At 40.6% G+C, this 22,362-nt stretch overlaps 1 protein-coding gene, 1 long non-coding RNA gene and 1 other non-coding gene across 3 annotated transcripts in view; 1 reads left to right on the top strand and 2 right to left on the bottom strand.

The window, feature by feature from the left end:
* Positions 1–8,051: 8,051 nt before the first annotated feature.
* Positions 8,052–8,125, bottom strand: TRNAI-AAU (transfer RNA isoleucine (anticodon AAU)). The gene has a single exon. It is a non-coding gene; the product is annotated as a tRNA-Ile (tRNA).
* Positions 8,126–8,778: 653 nt separating this feature from the next.
* ZNF839 (zinc finger protein 839) overlaps positions 8,779–22,362 on the top strand; it is a 49,227-nt gene continuing 35,643 nt past the window's right edge. The window contains exon 1 of the mRNA XM_074291213.1: positions 8,779–9,169. The gene's annotated coding sequence lies outside the window, so the exon portion shown is untranslated. The remainder of the gene's footprint in view (positions 9,170–22,362) is intronic.
* LOC141556679 (uncharacterized) lies at positions 12,591–20,507 on the bottom strand. Its single transcript, XR_012486592.1, has 2 exons — positions 19,921–20,507; positions 12,591–14,324 (listed from the first exon to the last, which is right to left on the bottom strand). It is a non-coding gene; the product is annotated as an uncharacterized LOC141556679 (long non-coding RNA).

Genomic DNA, 22,362 nt, shown 5'->3' with positions numbered 1-22,362 from the left:
TTATAGTATATCCTATATATGTGCAGAACCGAATTTTGTTGTTGTTGTTGTTGCAAAGGAAGGATTGTATTCACAAGGTAAAAATAATCTGGGAAGAGAAACAAAACAAAACAAAACAAAACAAAACAAAACAAAACAAAAAAAATGCTAACAGTTTACACTCATTTCCCAGTGTTCCTTTTCTGGGTGTAGCTGATTCTGTCCATCATTGATCAATTGGAACTGGATTAGCTCTTCTCTATGTTGAAGATATCCACTTCCATCAGAATACATCCTCGTACAGTATCATTTTTGAAGTGTATAATGATCCCCTAGTTCTGCTCGTTTCACTCAGCAGATCTAAACTTTAATAATATTCCAATAAGCCTTTGTTCTTCAGGCAGCCTTGGCAACCTCAGCTATAGAAGTGCCAGTTCTCCAACCAACTTGAACTTTTAGTCCTTTCCCTTGACTAGATCAGGATTAAGATTCATTTGAAAAGTTATGAAACCTGATGCTAAGTGAAATGAGCAGAACCAGGAGATCATTATACACGGCAACAACAAGACTATATACAATGATCAATTTTGATGGATGTGGTTCTCTTCAACAATGAGATGACTCAAACCAGTTCCAATAATCTTGTGATGAAGAGAGCCATCTACACCCAGAGAGAGGATTGTGGGAACTGAGTGTGGACCACAACATAGCATTTTCACTCTGTTAATGTTTGCTTGCATTTTGTTTTCTTTCTCAGGTTTGTTTGGGTTTTTTCTTTCTAGACCCGATTTTTCTTGTGCAGCAAAATAACTGCATAAATAAATATACATATATTGGATTTAACATATTTTTAAAAATATGTATTAGACTACCTGCCATCTAGGGGAGTAGGTGGGGGAAGGAAGGGAAAATTTGGAACAGAAAGTTTTCCAAGGGTCAATGTTGAAAAAATTACCTATGCATATGTTTTGTAAATAAAAAACTATAATAAAAAAAAGTTATGAAGTATAACACTCATTTGCTCAACTCTATCCTTCCTTCATCCTCAATTTGTGTTAATGTAGAGGGAAAATAATTGCATATTAATTTTTTTATTTTCAATAATATTTTATTTTTTCAAATATACATAAAGGTAATTTTCAGCATTCATTTTTTTAAAAAATAAAATTTTTTGCAAAGAGTTTTCAACATTGATCCTTGCAAAACCTTGTGTTTCAAATTTTTATGCCTCCCTTCTCCCCTCCCTCTCCCCTAGATGGAAAGTAATCCAATATATGTTAGACATGTGCAATTCTTCTATATATAGTTCCACAAATATCGTGCTGTGATGAGATGCAAATGATGAGGCTAGTGGTTGAGAACTGGAGTAGGGAATCCCCCCAGTTGGTGCAGGTCCAATGTGAAAGAATTTTCAAACCCAAAATCTATTTGTGGCAAGAGGGATTTTTATTGGCACTGAGAAGCCAGCTTTGCTGGGAAGACAGACTTCTTGGTGGGTAAAAGGTCCTGTTAGGGAACTAACAAAGGTTAGCACTGAGAAGAAAATATCTTCACAATGGGCAGGAGTCCTGGCAGAACAACTTAGCAAGGCAGCTTCCTTGGCTAGCACAATCCTGTTTCAGACTTCTGCATAGATTTGGGGTTTAAAGTAGTCTTTTATTTGCCTTCTGAGGCTTGGGGCTTCAATGTTGTCAATGCCCAGCCCAGGGTTAGATCTCTGATTGAAAAGAGATCACTTATCTAGGAGCTGAGCTGCTGGAAATGGTCCCAGACTAATCTCCAACTGAATAGAGGGTGTGACCACATCTCTAGCCAGATAATTCACTGTTGTCTGGGAAAGGGGACACAGTTTCAGGGTTCACCCCCATCAATTGCACAAGAAAAATCAGATCAAAAAAAGGAAACAAATGAGAAAGAAAACAAAAAGCACGCAAACAACAACAAAAAGAGTAAAAATGCTATGTTGTGATCCACACTCAGTTCCCACAGTCCTCTCTCTGGATGTAGATGGCTTTCTTCATCACAAGGCCATTGGAAATAACTCGAATCAACTCATTGTTGAGAAGAGTTATGTCCATGTTCATCATATAGTCTTGTTGTTGCTACGTATAATGATCTCCTTGGTTCTGCTCATTTCACTTAGCATCAGTTCATGTAGGTCTCGCCAGCCTCTCTGAAATCTTCCTGCTGGTCCTTCCTTCCTTCCTGCCTGCCTGTCTGCCAGCCTGCTAAGGCAATCAGGGTTAAGTGACTTGACCAGGATCACACAGCTAGGAAATGTTAAGTGTCTGAGACTAGATTTGAAGTCAGGTCCTCCTGACTTCAGGGCTGGTGCTATATTCACTGCATCAACTAGCTGCCCCATTTCTTATAGAAACAACAATATTCTTGTAAAACAAAGTTGTTTCTTATATAACAATAATATTCCATAATATTAATATACCACAATTTATTCAGCCATTCTCCAGTTTCTGGCCACTACAAAGAGGGCTGCCACAAACATTCTTGCACATACAGGTCCCTTTCCCTTCTTTAATGTCTCTTTGGGATATAAGCCCAGTTGAAACACAGCTGGATTAAAGGAAATGCACTGTTTGATAACTTTTGGGGCATAGTTCCAAATTGTCTAACATTATTCTTGACACACTACATACCTAACAAATATTCATTATCTCTTTTAATTCTCATATACTGTATGAAGATACTACAACTATTATTCCTAAATCACAGAGAAACATCCAAAAAGATTATGTTCCCATGGTCATACAACTAGTAAATGTTGGAGATGGGATAGGAATTTCCCCAGGCCAGGTGGCCCACCTTCCACAGAGGGACACAGAGTCCTATTACATCAATGGTGTCCCCTCCCTGATGTCATGGTTCTCTTTAAGACTAGATAAATAACAACAATCCTATTTGCAAGTTATATATCATCAAAGGTATCAGTTTGACCAAGGCAATGCCCATTAAGTGATTAAGGCTAGGTAAGAAATGAGGCAGAGAATAATCTCTTTTATCTAGTCAAAAAAAAAAAAATCAATCTGTAAATTTAATTTTAACCCAAGGGATTCTCTTCATTAATTTGCATATCACAAAATTCAGGTATTCTCTAATACCTCAAAGAGCTCCAAATCTCTTGTTCTTCCAAAAGGAGATAGAAATCTACACCATCTAGTTCTTGCCAAGGCAAATTCCTCCTCATTCACACTTGATTTCAACTTCTCCAGGAGATAGAGATTCTCCTCTGTCATCCCTATTATCTTATTTTACTCTTCTATTATCTTAAATTTCCCCCTATTTACTGGTGTCCTACCTGCTACTTACCAGTATACATCTTCCCAATTCTTGAACTAACCATTTCTATTAACTATGTCTCTCTCTCATTTTTTTTTTTTTACTACATTCCTTGGAAAGACTATCCTACAACAGGTGCCTCCACTTCACTTCCTTTCACTCTCTTCTTAATATTCTGCAATTTGGTTTCTGATCTCATCATTCACCTGAAGCTGTTTGCTCCAAAATTACTAACAATCTCTTTTTCAAATGAAAAATGTTATATGGTTTTCAACTACATGTAAAAACAATTTTAACATCAATAAAAAACCATTTTTGAGTACCAAATTCTTTCTCTCACTATATTCTCCCTCAAGAAGGCAAGCAATTTGATATAGATTATTCATGTGCAGTGATGTAAAACATAATTCCATGTTAGCCATGTTGCAAAAGAAAACAAAAGTTTACAAAAAAACCCAAGCCCTAAGAAAAATAAAGTAAAAAAAAAAAATAGGCTTCAATCTGCATAGATAGTATTTTTCATCATAAGTCTTTCAGAATTGCCTTTGCTGAGAATAATTAAGTCATTCGCTTTTGATCATCATCAATATTGCTGTTAATGAATACAATGTTCTCCTGGTTCTGCTCATTTCATTTTGTATCAGTTCATGTAAATCTTTTTAGGTTTTTCTGAAACCATCCTGACATTTCTAAAATCAGCTTGTTCATCAATTTTTATAGCGGTTCCTAAAACTTTATCCTGAGACATCAAAGAGAGACCCATTACCTTCACCAAGGAAAGGTCTACTACTCCAAATCTCCAAATCCAGAGAGTTTACTACTAGGAGGTTCAAGTCAGAACAGTTACTCCAGGACCCAGGACAAGAAGAAGGAAATCCAAGCATCCTAGCCAAAGAGCAAAGGGGATTGAGGGAGAAGAACCTGGTCCTGGCATAAAACCTCAATTGACAAATTGGAACTACAGCTGGAAAATTAGTAAATCAAAGAAAACACCAAGGAGTATTCAAAATGAACTTTTTTACAACTGTAAGCAAAGACCTGGCTTTTCCACAAAGATTACATGAATATTTAGAAGTAATGAAGTAGAATATAAAATATGAAAAAAAAAAAAAGAATTGCAAAAAACTTCTTATGAAAAAAAAAAAAAAAACTAGGAGGAGAATAAGTAGCTTAGAAGAGAAAGAGGCAAACCCAACTAATGGAATCCCTGAAAACTAAGTTAGATAAATCATAAATCAATGATGCCATATAAAATAGCAAGATATAGTAAGACAAAATCAAAGCATTGAAAAGCAAAAGGATAAAAATGGTCGTCTATCTGATATCAAACACAACTGAACTAGAAAGCAGTTCAAAAAGAGATCATTTGACTCCCAAAAAAACCTCATGATTTAAAGGGGAAAAAAGCTGGTTACTATTTCTAGAAACCATGAATGAAAACTTCCCAAATTGATTAGAGTCAGAAGGCAAAGTGAAAAAATTTTAAAAACTACCAATAATCTCCTTAAAAAAAAAAAAAAAAAAAAAAAAAAGGTAGGAATAATAGTGCTCCAAAATCAAAGAAAAAATACTACAAGCATTTTCAGCTAATGTATCAAAGGATCATGGTCAGGTATGCAAAATGTGGAAGTTTTTACCAAAGACCAAAGATCTTGAAAAACAATATTTTAATAGTCATAGGTTTATAAACAAGAATAATTTACTCTGCAAAATTGGATATAATCTTATGAAGGAAAATAGATATTTTAATGGACTTTCAAGTATTTCAGACAAAAAGACTGGATCCGAGTGGGAACTTTGATATACAAAAACTAAAGTCCAAAGACACCCAGAAAGCTAAATGTATCTACGTTATTGAAAGAAGCTTTATGATGATATAATAATTAACATTTAATAGGGAGAAAAGAAACAAGTGGCCTCTCAGAAAATTAATGTATTTAAAGAATATTGGAGGAGTTAAATAAGAGAAAGGGGAAGAGGAGATTGATTCTGTTCTGAGGGTAAAAGGAAGAATACATTATTATAGAAAGAAAAAAAAGAGGATGGAATTTGCTACTTCTTATAATTGAGGTATAGGAAAAATATGGAGGAAGCTTTGGGAGGAAAGGGCATCAGATGCATATAAAACACTCTTCATGTTCTGTTTTATCTATCCAAATTCTTTGTTTAAATTCAGAATTAAAAATTAAAAAGAAAAACAATTGATTTTTGCAATTGCCTGAGACATGTGCTTTCTATTCCATCTCATATAAAACCTAAGGGAGTGGGTTAGAATGAGGAAGTGTGAAGATGCCCTATCCCGCTGAATGGACTAGATTTAGTCATAAGACTTGACTTACAAATTTACAAAAATATAAATTATTCCCCAATTTATAGTCAAAGGATATAAGCAGTTTTCAGATGAGGAAATTAAAGCTATCTACAACCAAATGGAACAGTTACTTGATTAAAGAAATGCAATTTAAAACAATTCTGAGATACCCCCTCACACCTATCAGATTGGTTAAGATGGAAGGAAAAAATCATGATGAATGTTAGAAGAGATATGGGAAAATCAAAGCACTAATGCATTGTTGGTGGAATTGTGAATTGATCCACCCATTCTGATAATAATTTGGAACTATACCCCCAAACTGTAAACTGTACATACCCTTTGATCCAGCAGTGTTGCTATTGAGTCTGTATCCTAAAGAGATCATAAAAGAGGGGAAAGGACCTACATATGCAAAAATGTTTGTAGCAGCTCTTTCTATGATGGCAAGGAACCAGAAGCTGCATGGATGCTTATCAGTTGGGGAATGGCTGAATAAGTTATGATATATGAAAATAATCAAATATTATTGTTTTATAAGAAATGATGAACAGACTGATTTCAGAAAAGCCTGGAAAGACTTAGATAAGTGAAATGAATAGAGCCAAGAGAACACTGTACCCAGTAATAGCAAGATTATGTGATAATCAACTATGATAGACTTTGCTCTTCTCTAGCAATACATTGATCCAAGACAATTCCCAAGAGCCTTGGGATAGAAAATGCCAATCACATCTACAGAGACAATATGGAGACTTGTGATTTTCTTCTTTTGTTCTGATTTTACACAACATGACTAATAAGGATTTATGTTTAAAACAATAATATATATACGTTATATATGTACATATACATAATATAATACATATAATCTATATCAGATTGCTTGCTATCTTGAGGGGGATAGGAGAAGGAAGGAGAAAAAAATTTGGAACTCAAAATCTTACAAAAATGAATGATGAAAACTATCTTTACATGTAATTGGAAAAATTAAATACTATTGAATTTAAAAAAAAATTGACATGTAAGAAAAGGGATGAGACTTTTCTCCAAATCTCAGGTTCAGTATGGTCATATCTAGAATTATTCTAAGAAAATTTTCTTTTAAAAATATTTAGCTTGGTTTTATATATAAGATCTCCCCTAAATGGGCCTTATAGGTTTACTTTAAAAAAGTTACTCATGGAGACTTCATGAACTGACGCTGAGTGAAGTGAACAGAACCAGAACATTATACACGGCAACAAGAAGATTATGTGGGGATCAACTGTGCTGGACTTGGCACCACCATACTCCTCCCGACCCCTCCGCCCCCAAGAACTGATTACTTTATGAGTCATAATTTGTCTCCCCATTCCTCAATTGACGAACATCTGCATTGTTTACAATTTTTTGATACCACAAAAAAAGTCTGCTATAAACATTTTTGGTGGCTATGAAGCCTATTTTGGTCAGTGATCTCCATAGAGTATATTCCTAACAATGTAATTCACAGCTGCACTAACAATCCATAGCAGGCCTGAATTTCCACAATCGCTCCAAAATTAACTATTCCCTGCTTTGTCATCTTTGCCGATTTCCGGGCTGTGAAGTGACCCGATATCAAGCAATCATTTATTAATCCCCTACTGTGTGCTGGTGATGGGGAAAGAGGCATAAAATAATACTTGTCCTCAAGGAGTTTACAATCTAATGAGAAAAATAATATTCAGACAATTAAATCTCAAACAAGATAAATATAGCATGAGCCTGCTTCTCGAGAGCAGGGCCTGGGCTTTGTATCCCCAGCACTTAGCACCGTATCTGACACATAGCAGACGTTTAATAAATGCTGGTTGACTTGATACCTTTCTAAAACTGGTATTATTGATAGTGAAAAAAGGTCCTGGATTTAGAATCAGCGGATATAGGTTTGAATTTTGATTTTGATACTTAACTGTGATCGCTAAGGTTTCTTTCTCTGCAAGTAGAGATGATTTTTTTTTTTTTTTTTTAATGATCTATCTCGGGAGTATTGTCATGCAGAAAAATTTTTGCAAAGACATCTGAGGTGTTTGGATTTTGGAGTATGACCCTCAGAGTGGAGGGAAACGTGGGTTTGAGAGTGGGGTAGAGGGAGGGGTGAATTGTGTGCTTGGGTTGGGACCGAGGCGGGCGTGCGCTTCTTGCTGGGGAGCCCTACCTAAGCGGATTCGGAGAACGAGGGACACTTGGGCAACTCGGAGCAATAAATACTAACCCTTGGGTTCTCGGTAAAGGAGTCCGAAGCTAGGTAGGGCCGGAGATAATTTAGAAGACCGTAGGGTTTAAAACATTTTTTCCCCTCGTGCTAAACCAGCCATATCTAAACTATAGGTAGATTATGCTTTTAAATTCAGGTAATCCGTATACCTGGAATGATTTTTGTTTATTTCATTTTCTGTACTGGTTTGGGAAAATTTAAAAGAAAAAACCACATTTTTTCCCGTGGCCCGTACGGGGATCGAACCCGCGACCTTGGCGTTATTAGCACCACGCTCTAACCAACTGAGCTAACCGGCCACTGCTCGTGAGCGCGTCTCTTTGGTGTCTAGTAGAAGATTCAGAAGCTTCTGTTTGTTGGGGTTTGGTTTTCGTTGTTTTTTCTTTCTTTTTTCTTTATTTTTTGAAGCTGCGGCTGCTGCTACTGTTATTGTTTTTTAAGTAATTTTTAAAAGTAATCTTGGTGTCATTCAATAATCGTGTGGAAAAGAAGCAATTGTTCTGACTCGGATAATGGGAAAGGAAGCCGGAGGCCCGCGGGCCACGCGGCTGTGGAGCGGAGCGAGCCCGGGAGCCCTGCGGGAGCGCGGGGGAAAGGGAAGGAGCTTCGCAAATCCGCCCACGCCACGGGGGCTTTGCACACCTTCCAAGGTTCTGATATTTTTGCATTATATTGTAACTAAAACAGCTGCCTCCCCCACCCCTCTTCTAGGGGGACAGAAGCACAATATAGTTAAAAATGTATAAACCTGTAGATGAAGGCTGACAGTTTGGGAGATGCCACATATTTCCCAGCCAATAAGCATATATTAAGTGCTTACTGTATGCCAGGTTCTCAAGCCGCTCACAGTCAAAAGGAGCGGACAGCATACAGCGATACAGAAGAAAAAGGAAACGCGGGAAACATCGGGAACGAGTTAGCAGTCCTGGCACATAGTAAGTGTTTCTCGTCCAGTCTTGTCCTAGACTCACGTCCGACGCTTCCTGAGCCCACTGAAGGCCATTTATTGACAAAGATGAGTAGAATGGGTCGCCGCTTCCTTCTCCAGATCACTCTACAGATGAACAAGGTCTAGTGACTTGCCGAGGATCACACAGCCGTAGTCGGAGACTGCACGTCCTGACTTGGGAGCTGTGCTCTACCCCCGCTGCCCTGGGCAGCTCAAAGTACAGAGGTGCAGACTCCTCCAAAACCCTCCGGGGGCTAGGACTGTGATTCACACACGCGGGCGCGCGCACACACACGCACACAAAACAAATACAAAAAATGTCCGAATCTTTTCATTCATCTTCGTGCTAAGTCTGCTGCGTCCCTCCTCCACGAGACTTCTTCCCACCGCACAGGTAGGACCCGCTGACTCACCTTTCTTGGAGCCTGGCTTCCTCTGAGCACTAGGTACAAGCCCAGCCTTGATATTTTAAGGTGCTTTACAAGCTGAATCGGGCCCGCCGCCTGTTTTTGTACAACTTGTGAGCTAAGAGAGTTTATTTATTTATTTATTTATGTGTGTGCTGTTTCCCGGATTTGTCCCTTGGGCTGCAGTTTGATCCACTTTAAGAATATTAACGTCCAAAGAGTCACATGTCTTATCTATCACATTCCTTTTGTTCCTCCTAGAAAGAGGAATTATTTTGTTTGTTATTTTTTCTCTTAATTCATCAGTGAAGCTTTTTAACTGGAATCCTTTCTCCAGGGAGTTGAGAAAAGGAGTTCAATAATACTTTCATCTGGGGATAATGGAAATTAATCAGGGTTCCTCTGAATTTAGGGTTAGGCTGGTGGCAGCAGGGCAGAAAAATGAGAGAATAAAACCATCGGGATCTCGTGCAAGAAAGCTGTTGAGAGCATCCCAACAGTCTATCTGCAGATACATTTAGATCCAAGAATTACCCTTCTCTCGCTGAGTTTCTCTCTTATGGGGCTCAACCCATCCTCCCACCTCACTTTGGAGATCTTTGAGGAAATATCTACTGGAAATCTATGTAATTCCAACCAACTGCTCTGGAAGAAGCTGGAAAGACAGACTGCAGAGTGGTTTTCTGAGATGCAAGAGCTTCTACGGGAAGGTCTGATATGAATGGAAAGCATGTTGTCCATTCTAAGGAAAATATTGTAAATAAGCAGTTATAAACTATTCCAGAGAGAGAGAAAGAGAGAGACAGAGAGAGACAGAGACAGACAAAGAGAGAGACAGAGACAGACAGAGAGACAGAGAGAGAGAGAGACAGAGAGACAGAGACAGAGAGAGAGAGAGAGACAGAGAGAGACAGAGACAGAGAGAGACAGAGACAGACAAAGAGAGAGACAGAGACAGACAGAGAGACAGAAAGAGAGACAGACAGAGAGACAGAGACAGAGATACAGAGAGAGACAGAGACAGAGAGAGAGAGAGAGACAGAGAGATAGAAAGAGAGACAGAGAGAGAGACAGAGAGACAGAGACAGACAGAGAGACAGAGACAGAGAGAGAGAAAGAGACAGACAGAGAGAGAGAAAGAGAGAAAGACAGAGAGAGAGACAGACAGAGAGACAGAGACAGAGAGAGAGATACAGAGAGAGACAGAGACAGACAGAGAGAGAGAGACAGAGAGACAGAGAGATAGAAAGAGAGACAGAGAGAGAGAGACAGAGAGAGAGACAGAGAGACAGAGACAGAGAGAGACAGAGAGAGAGAGACAGACAGACAGACAGACAGACAGAGACAGAGACACAGAGAGAGAGAGAGAGAGAGAGAGAGAGAGATTTATTTGCTAAACAAACAAAAGAGTTTCTACAACTACCAAAGACCTCATTTTGGATGAGAGTTACTGAATATAGGAGTAAAACAAAATTTTAAATAGACTAGAAGCATTGAAGAACATAGAAGGGTTCTTTATAATGAACATTTCTAGCACTATGACAAAGAATCATGATTATACTAGACCTTTTTGCTTTGCCCTTTATCTTATTGGAAAATGTTCTAGCCTTAAGATCAATGATAGATAAATATTGCTTAACGTATTAGGAAAAGTCAACTATTCCTATGCTTTTAATATTTTTTTAACAGAAATTGTATTGTAGTTTGTTAAAAAAGTCTTTTCTAAATCAACTGATTAATCATGCAATCTTTATTATTTTCAGCTGATAAGGATCTCTAGTGTTTATAGTAGTCATAATACAGAAAAAACTCTGCATTGTTAAGATAAACCCAATCTAGTCTTAGTGTATAATTTTAAAAAATATGTATCTGGAGCCTCTTTGATAATATTTTAATCAACATTTTTGCATCAATATTCATTTGAGAATATCCATAGTTAAACCGAGTGGATGCCCATCAGTTGGAGAATGGCTGAATAAATTGTGGTATATGAATGTTTTGGAATATTATTGTTCTGTAAGAAATGATCAGGAAGATGATTTTAGTGGGGCCTGGAGAGACCTGCATGAACTGATGCTGAGTGAAATGAGCAGGACCAGGTGATCATTATAAACGGCAACAACAAGATTATATGATGATCAATTCTGATGGACATGGCTCTCTTCAACAATGAGATGATTCAAACCAATTTCAATTGTTCAGTGATGAAGAGAGCCAGAGAGAGGACTGTGGGAATGGAGTGGACCACAACATAGCATTCTCACTCTTTTTGTTGTTTGCTTGCATTTTGTTTTTTTTCATTCTTTTCCTTTTTGATCTGAATTTTCTTGTGCAGCAAGATAATTGCATAAATATGTGTACATATAATTGAATTTAACATATATTTTAACAAGTTTAACATCTATTGGATTACTTGCCATCTAAGGGAGGGAATGGGAGGAAGGAGGGGAAAATCTGGAACACAAGGCTATATGTTAGGGTTAATATTTTAAAATTGTGCATATTTTTTTCTTTTTTATGTTAAACATGGTAAAATATATGTCAGATTTAATATATGCATACATATTTGTACAATTATCATGCCACACAAGAAAAAAAAAGAAGCAAAATAAAATGTATTTTATAATACATATAATACATACAGATAAAACTCAGCCATTCTCCAATTGATGGGCACCCACTCAGTTTCCAGTTTCTTGTCACTACAAAAAGGGCTGCCACAAACATTCTTGCACATGTGAGTCTCTTTCCCTCCTTTAAGATCTCTTTGGGATATAAGCCCAGTAGAAACACTGCTGGGTCAAAGGGTATGTGTAATGTTCAGATTGGTTTTCTGGAGTTCTTGGGACTAGCCTTCGTTTCAGCAGAGTAATCACCATGAGAATAGCCAGGGATAAAGACCAAATTCTTTATTGTCTCCTTCACAGTCTGTCTCCTTACCTGGGGCTTTGCTAGCTTTCTGGAGGCCCTTCAGACCAGCCTTGGTCTCAGTGGGGGAAGCAGGAGAGCCACCATAAGGCTGATGAAGTTACAATGTCTCTCTGAGTCTAAGAGCTTGAGCTCCCAGCCTCCAGTACTCGGTCTTCTCAGAGTCTGTCTCTGAATCTGTTTCTAGGTCTGCTCTAACCTCTTAAATACTCTATTACAATTAAATCCATTCATCATACTGAGTATAAGCTAATCATTATATCACTAGGGAATAATTATTTGTTGTAAGATTAAATCAATCATGCTGAACTAGAGAACTATTAATCACCAAGCTAAATTAGATAACTGACCTGTCCAGCAGGTCTTCAACGTGGGTCAAAAAAAGAAGGACATAGACCGAAATTAAGGCAAAAGCCTGCGGGGGCTAAGACAGCCCGGGAACAGGATCTAGAGAGAGAGAGAGGGGAGACTACTCAAAGCAACGGTCAAGCATGTCTCGTTTATTAGCTTACAGTTACAGAATTTATAGGCAGAAAACCGCAATGCCATGTATGCATAAGGATTGGGTAGCATGATAGATGAGTCAAATATTTTTGTAACATTTACCAGGTGCAGATTATGAGACGGTTAGGGGCCCAAGGACGGGGTGGAATAACGTAGTTTTGTCTATTCCATATCAGTTCTGGGAACTGTGGTCTTGACATTCCTCAGAAATCATCAGCCTCAGGGCCGTGGTGACCTGGGTTTGTTCAAGAGGGGGGAAGAGCAAGGGGAAAGGTTGGGGAAGGTTCCTGACATGTCCCCCATTTTTCTTTAATAATGAGGCACTCAGGCCTCGTGACCCATTTCCAGCAATACCGGGAGTGTAATGGCTGGTGCAGGTGTCTTAACACTCACGCAGTACAGCCTGGAGGTAGCTGGCCATTGGACGCTGTCTTAGGTCATTGGGATTGTCCATACCATCCGTGGGATTGCCACGCCAACCCCTGTCTCAGATGGATAGATCGATCACTCAAGGTTGCCCGTCATGGCATCACAATGGTCTTATAGCCGTGGCTCATTTTTAAACCTTTTCCAAAGATACCCGGGTTACATATTGCAGAGGTCAAAGTTTTTCATAAAAATGGCAAGGAACAGATTGTCAGGATCCATGAGGGGTACAGGGAAAGAGGGGTAAGGGGAGGGTGATTTCTTAAAAGCATCAGGCTTAACCAAAAACAAAGAATCATCTCAAAGCAATACATGAAGTACTCTTAGAATATTAAAAAGTAGTTTCGAGTGCCAATGCACCCGCAGTATCAATTCATGAATTACAATTCTTAGGAATACAATTGATAGCATAACACAAGGTCCTAATATCAGAGAGATACAATATGTCTCTGGAGAAGAGATATGAAATGGTGTTACAAAGCAAACTGTGCATGTATAAGGGAGTTATAGTAGGGTGAACAATTATAGTTATAGTAGGGTGAACAATTATCAGGTTTTTTGAAAACAGAGACAAAGTTTTCGAATTCTTTCTGCTGCCCGCCGAAGTCTGGATTTCTTCAAGAGGTGGTCATTAAAATGCAGGGGTTCGATGTTTTCAGCTTTGCCTTCTTCTTGGTCTTGTATACGATGGTAGTATATGTGATTCTTCCTGCTAATTGCTGTATCTACTTGGGTTTTTACAAAAGATGTTAGTTTATTAAAGGCCCAGGGGCCAAAAGAGATGAGTAGAAGGAGACCTATAATAGGCCCGAGAAGGCTAGGGAGAAGGGTGGAAAGCCAAGGAGAGGTAGAAAACCAATTTTGGTACCAGGATTCTTGTTGTTCCCTCTCTTTCTTTCTTTTTTCTAGGCTATCTCTAACCTTCTGTAAGCTATTTTCTACAAGGCCTAATTTATCGGAGTAAAAGCAGCATTGCACTACCCAAGTATAGTTGAGTAGTTGGTAGGGAGAGGGTAGTGCTGAGGGGGTCACTAGAAGGAGGATTAAAAAAATGAGTTGCATAGCGGTAAACTAATATACTAAGCAGGGCAGGGAATTGATGTGTTTGGACAACAGCAGCAGAAGCTAATAAGGAGAATAAGCGCTATTATGATGACAACAGCTGCAATAAGAAGGGGAGAAAAATACATTACCCCTGCGTTGGGCCTCTGGAGCTGCCGAGTGTTGGGATGGTGGTCCGGGGTCAGGGAATAAAGCTTCTCAGGCTCCTTGGCCTATCTGTACCTGTAAGAAAGCAGAAGAGGCTTTTCTCAGGGTTTTCCCCTGGGTGGTTGAAAGGGTTTGACCAGGCGCTCAGGGAGCCATCTGGCATTCTGGGCCTGGGAGTCATAAACACATGCGTGTCCTTTTCCCCAAATTAGAACAGGGTCAGGACCATACCACTTGTTGGTGAGTGGATCTCTCCATTTGACCTGAGCATAAGTATCAGATGTAGAGGGGTGCCAGAGACGGTCTGCTGCTGACTTCCCATTATCATCCAACGTTAGGAAGTTGAGCACAAAAAGCGCATGATTAAGGACGGTCTTCTGGTTGCCAGCTCGTGAGTACAGTAATTCAGGGCCTGATTGTAGTTTATTAATCATTCTCTTTAGAGTCTGATGTGCTCTTTCCACTATACCCTGTCCTTGGGGGTTATAAGGGATGCCAGTGATATGTTTAATACCCATGTGTGCACAGAACTGTTTGAATGAGGAGCTGGTGTATCCAGGGCCGTTATCTGTTTTAAAAATTTTAGGCTTTGGTGCCATAGCCAGGGTGGCCACAACATGGCTGATAACATGCTTAGTGGCTTCTCCAGTTTGAAGGGAGGCGCAAAGGAACCCACTGAAAGTGTCAATGGACACATGGATGTATTTTAATTTACCAAGCGATGGAAGATGGGTGACATCCATTTGCCAAAGCTCTCCAGGTATCAGTCCCCGTGGATTGACTCCTAAATGTGGTTCAGGTAAGTGTACTAAACAGCCAGGGCATTGTTTAACTATCTGTCTTGCTTGATCTTTTGTGATCTTATATAGGAGTCGTAGGGTGTGAGCATTTAAGTGGTGCATCTTGTGCGCCTCAGTGGCTAGGTCAACAGGAGAGGCTAATTCACTTGTAGCTAAGAGAGCTTGTTTGGTGGCTAGATCTACTTTCGTATTTCCTTCTGTCAGGGGACCAGGAAGGTCAGTGTGTGCACGGATGTGGCAAATAAAGAAGGGGTGACTTCTTTCCTGAATCAGATTTTGTAATTGAGCAAACATAGGGGAAGCATTAGTAGAGGGCTTGATATAAGGAACAGTTTCAAGCAGTGGAACAGAATTGGCAATGTATGCACTATCAGTATAAATGTTCATGGGACCGGGGATATTCCTGAATACCCAGAGTATAGCGGCTAGTTCTACAAGTTGAGCAGATGCATAAGGCGTGTGAAAGGAAGTGAGTTTTGAGTCTATTGTGACTGCAGCTGTCCCTGATGAAGAGCCGTCAGTAAATATTAGATGAGCCTTTTTTATAGGGCTAGTCTTGGTTATACGTGGAAAGGTAACTGAATTTTCTGTAAGGAACTTAATAAGTTTATCTGGAGGGTATTGGTTGTTCAATGTCCCTTGATAAGAAATAGTGGCAATAGTCCAAGCGTCACTCCTTTGTTGGAGTTGTGTCAGTTCTGTGCTGGTGTATGGACAGACAATATGGTCGGGATCTTTCCCAAAAATTTTTATGGAGAGGGTCCTTCCTTCTTGTAGAATCTCTGATACAAGTATGGGATAAGTGGCAAGTATTTTATTAGGAGTTGCTGAGCTATGGATCCAGAACAGGGGCATTCCTTGCCATAGCAAACCGGTGGGAGAAAAGGTTGTGGAAAAAATGAGAAGCCAGAGTTTTTTTGCAGGGTCATAGTATCCAATCTTTTGAGTGGATATTGCCTGATTGACTTTCTGTAAGGCAGTCTCACCTTCCTTTGTTATGGAGCGTGGTGAGGAAGGGTCCGAGTCTCCTTTTAGAATGTCAAAGAGGGGTTTAAGATCCCCTGTAGTTAATTTCAGATAGGGACGTAGCCAATTAATATCCCCTAGAAGTTTTTGGAAATCATTTAATGTCTTAAGATGGGCGGTACGTATCTGGGCTTTCTGGGTTATTACCTGAGAAAAATGTAGCTCAAACCCAAGGAAAAGTTGGGGGAGGGTAGTTTGGACTTTTTCTGGTGAAACTTGCAGGCCTCTCTTTTGGAGGGCTGAAACTAGACTATCAGATACCTTTACTAATTCTAATTCTGAAGGGCCTGCGATTAAGATGTCATCCATGTAATGGATTATATAGAGATGTGGGTATTTTAATCTAAAGGGGTCTACCGTTTGAGCAACATATTTTTGGCAAAGGGTAGGGCTATTGGCCATGCCCTGTGGCAGGACCCTCCATTGGAACCTAAGAGATGGGCCTATACAGTTAATGACAGGGACAGTGAAGGCAAATCTTTTACAATCTTCAGGGTTTAATGGTATGGAGAAGAAGCAGTCTTTAAGGTCTATGACAATCCTATGAAACCCAGCGGGGATTGCTACGGGGGCAGGCAAGCCTGGCTGAAGGGCCCCCATGGGTATCATGGTTTTATTGACTGCTCTAAGATCATGGAGTAACCTCCATGACCCAGACTTCTTCTTGATTATAAATATTGGTGTGTTCCAAGGTGAATTAGAGGGCTCTATATGACCCACGTCTAATTGTAGTTGAACTAATTTAGTTGCAGCCTCTAGTTTTTCTTTTGGGAGGGGCCACTGATCTATCCAGACGGGGGTATCTGATTTCCAGGTGATCTTATCCGCCTGTAGGCTGGGGGGATCAGTGGCCCTTATGAAAAAAGGTTTTGGTTTTGGAAGCCAAGGCCTGTTCTGTCTGATTGGGGTTGCAGCTGTATAGGTTCCCGAATTCCATGATTATTCTTTCCTAGTCCTTGCTTGGGAAGGAATCCTTGTCTCAACATTTGCTCTGTGACAATAAAATTGGGGCTACACATGATAATGCCCATTTGAGATAAAATATCTCTACCCCAAAGGTTGATGGGGAGGTTAGGAACTATAAAGGGGCGTACTATGCCCTTGTTTCCTTCTGCATCCTCCCATATCAGCATTTGTGTAGATTCCATAGTCTCCTGAGTCTGTCCTATGCCTTGGAGATGTGTGAGAGATGGTTGCAGGGGCCAAGAGTTGGGCCATTGGGAGGCAGAAATGATTGTGGCATCAGCCCCTGAGTCAATTAGTCCCATAAAGGATTTGCCTTGTAGTTTTAGTTTTAAGGTGGGCCTCTCTTGTGATAAGGACTGTACCCAATATATGTCAGATGACCCAGGGTTAGATATTCCTCTCTTATTTTTGAAAGCTGGGAAGCTAGTGTCTAAAGGGAGTGGCAGTGCTTGAGCCAAACGTTGTTTCGGGGGAATTGTAATAGTGCGGTGGGGGGAAGAAGCGATGACCTTAATTTCTCCCTCATAGTCATTGTCAACCAAGGTGGGGTGAATAATTATCCCTTGAAGGGTACATGAGGCACGGCCTATAATGAGGAAAAAAGACCCAGGTGGCGGAGGTCCAAAAGAGCCAGTAGGCAAGGCTTTTGGGCCGTCCTCAGGTTTTAATACTGTGGTGGTGGAGGTACACAAGTCCACCCCTGCGCTCCCTGGGGTTGCCCTGTGGAGCTGGGGAGGAATTGGGGCCCCGTGGCTGTGTGAACAGGTCCTTGAGGGGCCCGGGGGGGGCCCCGTCTGCCGTTTCCCGGAAGGGGAGGCAGAGGAGGCAGAGGTCTTCCTTCAATATCATGTGTGGATTTGCAAGTGTTGCCCCAGTGATAGCCTTTTTTACATCTAGGGCACACAGAGGCTGGCAGCGCTCGTCTATTTTGAGCCGTATTGCCAGGAAATCCCTGAAAGTTAGAGGGGCATTGTCGGGCAAAATGTCCTTCCAAGCCACATTTAAAGCAAGTTTTCTGGTGCCCAACAGTCTGTCCTGTATTAACTGCTGCCCCTATAGTGAGTACTGCCTCTGACATGTTTTTCATGGGATCTTGCAGGGCCAATACTGCTTGAGACATTTTTTCTAGTTTGCTCATAGTAGTGTCCTGAACATCTCTGCAGAGTTTGATCATCTCATTAAGGGATTTATCCTGCCACTGGCCATTAAGGACAGCGCGGCATGAACTATTGGCATTTTCATAAGCTAATCTTTTTATAATAGGGTCATCAGCCGCAGCATTCCCTAAAGTACGTTCGGCAGTCTCTAGAAGTCTGCTTATGAATTCAGAATATTCCTCATCCTTTTTCTGGCTGATTCTGTTTAAGGGCATAAAAGGAGAGCCAGTAACAGGGAGGGCCCGCCATGCCTTATGGGCAGCGTGATCAATTTGTTCTAAGAGTCCTGTAGGAAATTTTTTCTGTTTTTTCTCTAGGGCGTATGGTCCTCTGCCTGTTAATTTCTCATAAGTCCAATCTTTATTTTTGGTTTTAAGGTTTCTTTTCTCTATAATCCTACACTGGTGGTCAAATTCAGATTGCCAGTTTATGAACTGTCCTTTAGTCAATACCGATTGAGCAACTTTCACCCATTCGGTAGGGGTCAGTAGACCACCTCTTTTAGCAGCTTCTAAGGCCGACAAGGTAAAGGGAGCATTAGGGCCATAATTTTTAACAGCTGAAAGAAGATCTTTCAAATTTTTAAATCGGGGTTTGACAAAGTCTGTTTCTTCCTCAGAATCCGTCCCTCCCTCATTTTCTTCTATTTTTTCCTCATCTGTCCCTTCATCAGTATTGTCTGCTTCTTCCTCCTCACTCCCCTCTTGCGCCGCATCGGCGCCATGAGTGGCTTTTTTCTTTCTAGTAATGACGGGAAAATTAAAGGAGCTACGTTGTTTAGCTTTTGTAGGGTTATTCCTAGGATCCTTTTTAGGGCTAGAGTTGTGTTTGGCTAAAGTCTGGGAAGGCGGGGCCAGATTTTCAAGATTGAGCAAGGGGGAGGTTTGAAGGGAGGCTTGTAAAGCCGAAAATTCCTTTGTCATTTCAAGATATTGTTTCTGTAAATCTAAGGTTTTCCGCAAGGCAGACATGCGTTTGGTAATATCCTCCTGGACTAGACTAAGATCTGGAGTAACAAAGGGGTGAGAAAGGGAATTCTTAAGGATAGGAGGGGCCGAAGGATGTTGTGAGACATGCACCCCACAGGGATCATAAGCAACGGCTTCCTTTTCTAATTCTGCTACTTCTTTTTCTGTGAGACTCTCACTGTCTTTTCTATTTCTTGGCTGGTTTTGTTTATAGGGAAAAACAGGAAAGGCCAGGAGGGAACCTTCCAAAGGGGGCAGGGGGGATGATGAGATGGGCGGATATATGGATTTAGGTTGGTAGGGGGACATTTCAATAATCACAGAGGGAGCCTTTTTAGGGACAGATTCTGGTGGAATAGAGCTATGTGACACGGCATGAGACAAAGGACGCAGGCAAGACTCTGCTTCTATAAGTAATTGTCTAATTTTGCCACTATTGTTTGAATCTTCTACAATGTCATTAATTAATTTCCAAAGGGTTAAAACCTTCTGGGGGACGCTTTCTCCTCCCTGGATTTCTTTTTTAATGAGTTCGTTTAGGTCTTGTCCTACCTTTTGCCATTTTCCTGGATGAATGTCAGGACCGTTTATTATAAACCAGGGGCAAACTTTATCAATATAGATAAAAAAATTTATAAGTTCCTTCTTTTTAACTTTAATACCTCTCTCTTTAAAATTTTCTTTAAGCTCTCTAACAAAATTTTCTTCCTTACTCAACTTAGATCCCATGATATCGACAGACGCGAACACTTACCTCTTTTTACTTTCGTTTCACGGAGCTCCGTAACGCCAGCAGCCTGGGGGAGCGAAATCGTCTCTGGGGGTCCGGACGGGCGGGGGGAGCGTTCTGTCGGGTCAAAGTCCCTATTTTTGAGCCTTCACGTTGGGCGCCAGTTTGACCTGTCCAGCAGGTCTTCAACGTGGGTCAAAAAAAGAAGGACATAGACCGAAATTAAGGCAAAAGCCTGCGGGGGCTAAGACAGCCCGGGAACAGGATCTAGAGAGAGAGAGAGGGGAGACTACTCAAAGCAACGGTCAAGCATGTCTCGTTTATTAGCTTACAGTTACAGAATTTATAGGCAGAAAACCGCAATGCCATGTATGCATAAGGATTGGGTAGCATGATAGATGAGTCAAATATTTTTGTAACATTTACCAGGTGCAGATTATGAGACGGTTAGGGGCCCAAGGACGGGGTGGAATAACGTAGTTTTGTCTATTCCATATCAGTTCTGGGAACTGTGGTCTTGACATTCCTCAGAAATCATCAGCCTCAGGGCCGTGGTGACCTGGGTTTGTTCAAGAGGGGGGAAGAGCAAGGGGAAAGGTTGGGGAAGGTTCCTGACAGATAACCATTGTCTTATCAATTCCACTGAGTTAACACCTTGTTGTAAGAATTCTTGTTTCAAGTACACTTCTCCAGAGTTCTGGTTTTTAACAGGTATGAAGTTTGATAGCCCTTTGGGCATAATTCCAAATTGCTCTCAGAATGGTTGGATCAGTTCCCAACTCCACCAGCAATGCATTAATGTTCCAGTTTTCCCAAATCCCCTCCAACATCCCTTATTATCTTTTCCTGTTATCTTATGTGCACATGTCTAGAAAATAAAAAGCCTTAATAAAAAAAGAAGAGAGAATAGCCATAGTTTTCTTTCTCTGCTCTCTCTCCTTGGTCTCCCTCAATGGAAAGGTATAGTAAGGCTCAGTAGCAGCCCTGCAGAGCACTTCTGCTGGAGGGTAATGTTGTAGCTCAGGACCACAGTCACCACTGACATATTGAGCCACAGCATGGTGGAGACAGGAATCAGTGGGGGAGCACTCACGCCTGTATCAACATTACCTAGTACCACTGGAGAGAAAAGCTAAGCTACTTGAAGTTGCAATTGCCTGATCTTCTACCTAGGGGAGAACAGTTCACTCTGGCAGAGTGGGCAGTAGGAAAGGGAGGTAGGCTCCAGTATGCTGGCTGGGTGACTGTGGAGACAGATGTGGGCCCAAAAGGAAATTAACAGTTGAGCAGCTCCCAATGGCAGAAGAATGGGCACTGTTATTGTTGAGGCTGGGAAGGGACAGCAAAAGGTTGAGGTCACAGACTGGTATCACAAGGTGTCTCAAAAGAATTTGCAGGTTTGAACCCATATCCAAGTCAAGGGGCAAAGTTTATCATAATTGTAATGTCAATTGAAACAGAAAAATTCTAAATGAATTTATCAAGGAACCTGGAGAAAGGAGGGAGACACCTTTATCCAGTTCTTCATGTCATCGATATGCTAATTTTATAGTCTAGAGGTAAAACTGAGAAGTGATCTCAGGAATTTGGTTATCACTGACCAGCAGAACTATTCTAAAGCCAGAAGACTTAAGAATCATTGACAGAGAACAATAGCACTCTAAAATCAGAGGGCCTCAGGATCACTAATATAACTTCCCTAAAATCTAAGGGAAGAAATATTATAATATTCTTAGGTCTTTTACTTATTATATTTCAGAGGACTTTTATAATCATTGACAGATTGCCAGAGCAATCTTGAGATCACAGGTTCCAAAGGCAGAAGACTTTTGAATTATGGACAGATTATTAGAACAGAAGTATCCCAAAGTCAAGAGGACCTGCCTAGTGCTGTCACCCCTACAAGCTATATATTTCCCCCTCTCAAGCAGTTTCAAGCCCAAATTCATTTGGGACAAAGGGATGGAGATCTCATCTTCTGCTTCATGCTGATAAGGAGTGAAGAGCTGTCCCTGATGAGGTATGGGAATAGGGGGAGAGGTATCCTCTATGATATCCTTTACTCGGAGCCACAGGTCCCATGTAAAAGAATTCACAAATCTGAAATCTGTGTGGCAAAAAGGGAATTTTGTTGTTCACTAGAAGATTGCTGCTAAGAAAGCGGGCAAAACTCCTCATTAGGAATTTGACAGAGATGGATTAACAAATCTTGGTCATATGGGATAAGTCTTGGCCTGGGGCTGGAATATGTCTGGGCTACTCAATAGAGGACCATAAGACAGATCTCCATGTGAATAACTGGGAGTTTGCAGGCTTTTCCCAGGGTTTTGGAATTCCCCCAAGGAGATCCAGTTTCCTGGCCTAATATTTGTTTACATCATCCCTGCCTAGTGGGGTCCAGAGAGTAAGAAAGGCATGCAACTTAAAGATGGCAGCAGCAGCCTTCAGAGTGTTAGCTGATGGTAT

Source organism: Sminthopsis crassicaudata, chromosome 2 (assembly GCF_048593235.1).
Source record: "Sminthopsis crassicaudata isolate SCR6 chromosome 2, ASM4859323v1, whole genome shotgun sequence".
NCBI classification, from domain to species: domain Eukaryota; kingdom Metazoa; phylum Chordata; class Mammalia; order Dasyuromorphia; family Dasyuridae; genus Sminthopsis; species Sminthopsis crassicaudata.
The sequence above is the reverse complement of the archived record's forward strand: the minus strand, read 5'-3'. Positions and strand labels throughout refer to the sequence as shown.